Below are 7,856 nucleotides of genomic sequence, written 5' to 3' on the forward strand. Positions count from 1 at the left end.
GGTACAGCACGCGCACACGCACACATGCGCGCATGCACGCACGCGCACACTCACACGTTTTGTCGAAGACCTTAGGAGTTGTTTACATTGAGTTATATTATACCATTTATGTTACTGCTGTACCTTAACGTATATGTACTCAAACACATTCCCCTGAGATTCACCTCTCAACTTATGTCATGTCATGTCATGTCATGTCATGTCATGTCTACACTAGGTCTGCTATAGTATTTCTTTCTACATCACCAAATCTCTTACTTGTAGATCGACTATTTTTGCCAAATGTTTACCACAGCTAGGGTTCTTCATATGCCTTAAGACAATGCTTTATAAGATTTCCCTAGCTTCCACTTTGAATGTCGCCTTTCATTCCATTCTGCTTCACGCTGTCGTCTTCCCCACTGCGTCGACAGATAATTGTGAGAGCCGGCTGCCAAGAAGTGAATTTGGGGGGGATTGTGGCGAGTGGTTGAAGGCAGTCTGGGAGATTGTTGCTGCATGTGAGCGGTCGGTGAAGTGGCTCTCTCTCTCTCTCTCTCTCTCTCTCTCTCTCTCTCTCTCTCTCTCTCTCTCTCTCTCTCTCTGGCTGTGATGCAGTCAAAGCAAAACGACTGACAGATTGAGAATCGACGTTTGCAAGCATATAACATTGGTGTTTACATGAGAATTTCACTAGTGAAGACCACGCCCCTCCCCCCTAAAAGAAAATAGATTCACGTTTATTTGGAAACAGTAAGAAAGGTCATGATGATAGCTGTGTGACTGTATAAGATGACGGATGCTATGAGGATGTCAGGAGGCCCTCAAAGCGTGTGGCCTCACAATGCAGGAATTCAAGCTCAAAGGGACATCTTGAGAGAGCAAACAACACTCGAACATGGCACATGGGATACACTCACACATGCAATTCGTACTAACTACCAACAAACTACTAACTTGACACGCTGATAGATATTTTCTTTTATTGCGTTTTATTATTTTATATATTCTGATCACATCTTATATCGAATGTTAAACATACTTTATGTCTGTATGTGCCGGACCTCCCTGTCATATATAGAGATGGAGCTCGATAACCGATACCTGATGAAATCCGATAACAAGCTTATTGAGTACCCGTTATCAATACGCTTTGGGCTTATCAAGCCTGTTACCGAGCGCCGATGAAGTCATGTTCAAACAATCATGGCAAGAGGCGATCAAGAAATAAATGTAATCATCCATGCTGGCACAAACATGTCGGTATAAAAGTGCATTGATACCTGCCAAACAGCTCTGACAGGGTAAGCAAAATAACACTTTTAAGTTTAACAGTTTCTTTAATATTATTTTATTGGTAAAAAGGTCAATTGCCTGTTAGAAATGTACTGTATTTGAAGGCCCTAGTAAAATATACTGTTCCTGACGTGTCACACCTGCAGTGATGGGAGGGGCACCAAAATGTGGTGTTTTGATTGGGTAATGGGGGCACTACCTTAGTATAAAAGTACAAACTTTTGTGTATGTTCACATGACCTGATGAAGATCAAATAGATCGAAACGTTGTCAGTATTTCAATAAAGAACGTCTTGCTTATACCTGTGGTGTGCGGGCTCCATCCAACCTACTCAACCTATTGACATCTGACAACTGTGGACTGGCATGTTGAACATTTATGCAATTGATGTGAGATTATTCAGAGCTTCATCTTGATACATTGTGGACATCTCTCTTCTATCTCTGTGCAACTGCAACTCTCTGATCTGAACTTGAGATAAAGTAACTTGTAAGACATACTTGAAGTTCGGTGTCATTGTGTCCAAATTCTTTCAGGTTCTTAAGTTTCAGCCTCTATTTTTCATGCGGTTGAATCTTTTCATATCTGGGTTAAAGGTTATCATGGTTTTACAACGTTAAAGATGGAGTGCCGTGATTCTTTTCCACCCTAAAACATGATCATCAGGTCTTATTGTTATCTAATTCTAAGAGGTCTAATTCTTTCAAAAAAAATGACAGTATTAGTTAAATTGTTGTTTTTATGTGGACACGCCCACCAGTTCATTAAGTATGCCTGGTTTGCCTGGTGGGTGGTGATGGGTGGTGATCCACCTGAGCTGAAGTTGTATGATAAAAGGGGAGGGGTTAGGTGAGGGGCTGATAGTGTGATGGCACTATATTACTGTTTATTTCATTGGCCCGTTTGACTGTAAAGGGTTCAGCCTCCAGGAAGAAACCCTAAATACAAAGTTAATACACCATTGCACATACAAACGACTCCAGGGTGTCTAATGAAGTACTGTCACCGCATAAAACACATGAAAAACTGCAAACATTATGGCACTCCATCTTTAAGGTAAATTGACTAAGGTTGGGTTTCTGGTGTTGGCTAACATTTCAAAGCCACCTTTACCTGTAACACGCAAACTGCAAACCCGCAAATGAGTGAAAACCATAGGGCTCGTTCGCAAGACCAGGCTCAAGGTACCGGTTCGACCAATCACAACACTTCAAGGAGAATGTAAACATATAAGGCCTCAATGCCGAATTCCACTCAATAGATTCTTTATTTTTGTGTCATGCACCCAAGGCGTCCAGCCCACATGGACTTATAGGACACACCATACAAATCATTGCTTCAATATTGCATAAGTGTACTAGAAACAGTTTTTCTTTTCTTTTTTTTTACACAAGCAAAACATTCTGCCCTTTTCCCCACATTTTGTATAAAAATACCTTTCCTAAAGCAAAATTCCAGTTTTTCGTAGTCCTCTAACCAAAAATATATAATGGGCAGTAAAACAAAAAATGAATTTAATTTTCAATTTCTTTCAAATCACACACTAGACACACTCTGTCCTCCTCGGGAGTAGCAATGAATCTACCCGTTTCTAAAGCTACTTAAAGCTACTACTTCCGTTTGGACCCTCAACCGGCTAGGTCTTGCTCAGCGCCGGGGGCTGAAGGTGAGTCAAATCAGGGTTATACCTCAACAAGCCGGGAATACCTCTGTGTGTTAGTTGTTGCTATACTGTATAGCAAACAATATTTTTGAATAAACATTTGAAGAAAACTTTAGGCAATGGGTAAACCGGAGTGACAGAGGGGAATAGGCTCTGTGCATATAACCAGAGACAAATCAATAGAACGTACTTCACTTGACTTCACTTGTCTTCCTGTCTATTATTTTGTATTTTGTATGAGACCAGAACTTGCTTGTGAGTCATTAAACTCCAATGGGAGAAGTGAACATGAACAAGACAATGATCAATTAGCTTGTCCCACGATCACTGCCTGCCCCCCAACAAAGAAACATCAATGCAATGCCAATACCTTTCTCTGGTGTACATACACTGTCTGTGAAGAAGAACGATGTTTCAAACACTTCTTATAGGCCCTTATTTATCAACGCGGCGTACACCCAAAGTTGGGTGACCAGGTGTACATCCATTTTTGGGTGTACACCGCGTTGATGAATAAGGGCCTTATACACCGTATATATCTCCACAATACACGTGGACTCGTTGAACTTCTTTCTCCTTCCATTGTCAATGAAAGGAGAGGAGTTGAATGAGCCCGGCTGTAGCCCATCCCCTAATCAACTCAAGGTGTCGGGTCCCGTCGTTATACAGACAGACCTCTAAGTCAGTGGTTCTCAACATGTGGGTCGCCACATGATTTAGTTGGGGGGGGGGGGGGGTTGGCGGGGGGGGGGGGGGGGTTCCACAGATGACAGTGAGTGAAGTGACCATTTAAAACCCATTTTGACCTGAGATCAGATTTCTAAAAATGTCTTCTACCTCCTGACAGTTTTCTGAAAAAGCTATATGTTCATCCTTTAAAAAAAATAGCAGACCTATACAAGCTCGTAGCGCGCCACTCGGTGGCACGCTATGAGCTTGTAGCTAAAGCTAAAGCATAACATAATGCACTAGTAGTATCAGTAGTAGCATAGTGACCAGAGTACCAGTAGTATCATCATCATTACTACTGTATAGTAGTAGCGGTGTATTGAGTATAGTAGTATACCGGTGGTAGTAGTAGTAGTGGTAGTAGTACTGTGATGAGTAGCAGCAGTGCTACTGGTTCCCAGCCTGCTGTGTAATGCATAAGTGTATAATTGGCCAGAGCTGTGGGAGCTGTGGGACTTGTGGTTTTACATGTCAAAGACTCAGCACAACAGATGCATGTTATCCCAGTGTGCGATGATGAAGAGCAGCGCTGTCTGCATGTGCACGCATGCGTGCGTGCATGCATGCACGCGTGTGTGTATGTGTGTGTGTGTGTGTGTGTGTGTGAGCCCTATAATATGATGACAAGAAAAATGTGCACAGCTGACCTTCATTGAAAGAGAAACAATTCTACAGTATGAGAGAGAGAGAGAGAGAGAGAGAGAGAGATGTGTACTTATTTCTTCTAATGAACATATAAGCTTTAATGAACATTGAAAGTTATCATGACTTTTAATGTTTTAATGTTGTAAGAGATAAGAGATATATGGCACGTAGTCGCACTATAGCTAATAGGCTAATCATTCAACCTTTCAACCAGTGATATGACCTATACACCATCATCATGTCGGCCGATCATGGGAGAAACCATCAGTGATCGGGATCGGTCCCAAAAACCCGGATCGGAGCATCCCTATAATCACAACAGGAATGCTGTATAGGAACGGACTCTAATGGTGCAAACGCTGAGAGGTAAACGGGCAGCCAGGCACGCGTCTCAGATTGAAACAACCCCGCTGCACTGAGCTCTGTTTCCAAGGATTTTTACGTCTTAAAAAAAAAAGACGGATGAACTATGAGAGCAAGGACGAACAGCCGAATGCAATCTGAGATGATCCAATATTCTGAGTTCTATATGATGACATTATGGACTGATTCTGTGCCTATGTCAATGGTTTGTTGAAGGGACGGACAGTAGGCTGACAGGAAACGGGAGAGAAAGGCCGTGTCGGGCTCGGGAGTCGAACCCGCGGCACCGAGACGGTTACGCCACCGTCTGGGCCTAATCTGAATCTCTTACTTTGACTTTTTTGCGGGGGCCAGTTTCGAATCGCAGGTGTCCCGTATAGGTGCTTTTTGTGAGTCTATAGGGATTCACATTTCTTAGTGGCTGTTGGTAGGGCGTTGTTTGAGCGAATCTGGGTTGCACGTGGTTTGTTGTACTGTGTCGTCAACCCTAAGCCATTCCTGCCTATCACAATGGGCATGGGGGTGAGGTAATGGAGAGAGGGAGAGGGTGGGGGGGGCACAATGAAATGAACAGAAAATCAAATCAAGCATCCTGATTGATTGATTTATTGATTCATTAAGAAAAAGACGACAGCACGGGAACAACACGGTCAGTGGTCAAAGACACATCGCTGTCTGCCTTCGATGAAAATGTACGTTTTGTGTGTGTGTGTGTGTGTCACTCGGACACACGATATTCACAGAGAAACGACAAAAAATCACAGCCGTGTGAAAGTGAGGGGCGCTCTTATCATTGTACGTTCTTATCATCTCCTTCTGGCCAATCACAATTTGCCTCCTCACTTTTGTCCTCAATGTTCATGTTTACACAAACACTCAAAGCTGGACATAGGAGGGGCTAAACAACACATGACCGTGCAAGATTTTAGTACTTTACAAACACTTGCTCGTATGTTGCATTTTTTCCGTAATGGCATTAGTCTTATTTTAGCTTTGTAGAACCTCTTGTCTGCAATTATTGTTGTGTTTGATACGTATTTGTGGAATTGTTGAAAGTTGAAATGGACACAAAGAGAGAGAGAGACAGAGAGAGACACAGAGAGAGAGTTAAAGAGATACAGGAGAGACAGATTACTTCATGTTGTGGCGCATCTGAAGGCATGTCACACAAAAGCACTGTCCGTTATCATCTCACACGCGCACGCACGCACGCACGCACGCACGCACGCACGCACGCACGCACGCACACACACACACACACACACACACACACACACACTTGATTGTGCTGTTTGATGGAGCACTCTTCAGAAGGGTGGTATTCTTTGTTCCTTTGTGTTATTTTCTCAGTAGACGTTGATGTAGAGCTCTGTGCGCTGTCACTCAGACACACATATGCACACACACACACACACACACACGCACACACACACACACACACACACACACACACACACACACACACACACACACACACACACACACACACACAGCACGCACGCACGCATGCATGCATGCATTATGTGCTGTTGCACGCACACACACGTACGCACGCACTCACACTAGTGTTCTCAAATTCTGCCCGAACCGGGCAACTTTCACTTTACTCTCTCCAAACCAGGCCTAAAATGTATGCTATAGTCGGGGGCCGAAATTAAGGGCTGCATGGGCCTTAATTTTCAGTCCCAGTTGAGAACTGTAACGCACACACACACCTAAACACGCAGAAACTCTATACCACTCCACGATCAAACTGAATGTACACCCTTTTCCCCATCAATACATTCTCATTCAAGACTAAAGCAGTGGATTTAGGGATTCAGAAGGTCTCTGTATGGGTCACAGTTTCCTCCACTGTCTTTGAATGGATAAATGTAACACAGTAACCATATGAACCCATAGCGTCCCTCTCCTGGGTCCAGCAATCAACAACTCAATATTTAACGTAGAGCGAAAAAACAGGGGGGATCTACAGTATATGCAGGCCCGGATTAACAACGTTCCGTCATTAGTGGCACTTAATTTAAAGCCAGGCGTTTCTACTGGCGCCATTTTACCTATATGCTAGGCAAAAAAACTATCACATGGGGGTTCTCAACGTTTTTGGCTGGTGACCCCCCGGAAATGCTTTGGCCATGTACAGTATCTCAATTTCAATTTCCCCCGCTAGTGTTTTTGGTTGTCCAACAGTTTCTTTTTTTTCTAAATATATTTTTTATCCCACGATTTTGTACCCCATTTTTCACCCCTGTGTCAATCATCTAATGTGATCCTGGGCTCTACACACCCTCCACCAACCTAGTCCCCATATATGGGGGACAAGGGGAGAGCAACGGACTTGAACTCATGCTTCCTTCATGCCTGAGTGTCCAAGTTGCTCCTTTCGACCTGACAGGGGGGAGTTTCCCTGGTTGGACGTAGCGCGTGGAAGAAACACGTTATTCCAACCAGTTCCATTCCCCTCCATCAGGCGCCCCGGCTGGCCAGGGGGAGGCAGTTTAGTGACCAGGATTACTGCATGTTTTTTGTGCAACAGTTTCTTAACCACTCGGTTTGGAGGACACTCGAAAATAGCAGAGCCAGCATCGGGGAGCAGCGGCGATAGGCGGGGCGCTGAACGCACGTGTGCAAAAGCAAAAAGTGTCGTTCTTGATTGTGTCGTATACATGCAGCCTTTTGATTTGGTGTAGAGCTGCATGCGGCCCTCGGAGGGCTTGATCCATCACTGCTAGTATGGTACTATAGACCCCCTTTAGACCCCCTCGGGGACTCCAGTTGACACGCATAGCGATGCCGTCGCGGGCAGAAACCTCTTATCTCCACCATTTTGTGTCTTTTCATAAATGAACGCCCCATGCTTGATCGCGACAAACTCGACACATCACCATTTAGAGTCACAATTATGGTAAAGGTTTATTTTTTACATATTGTTGTGTGTAGTATAGGGGGTTCTGCAATGGATTTTGGACCGTTCTCTTCTCTCTCTCTCAGGCAGTCACAGAAACATGCCGTTCCCTGATATGTTGCGTGAGTTTGTGGTTGCAGGCATCGACGTCTGTATGATGTGTCTGTGCGTGCGTGCGCGTGCACAAGTGAAGATCACTGGAACGTGTGTGTTGTGTGTTGACAATAGAGGAGCGGGATCACCAAAGTCTTTGCTGACATGCTTGCTGAAGCTCT

Source organism: Protomyctophum parallelum (genome assembly GCF_964188405.1).
Source record: "Protomyctophum parallelum genome assembly, chromosome: 2".
Lineage (NCBI taxonomy): Eukaryota > Metazoa > Chordata > Actinopteri > Myctophiformes > Myctophidae > Protomyctophum > Protomyctophum parallelum.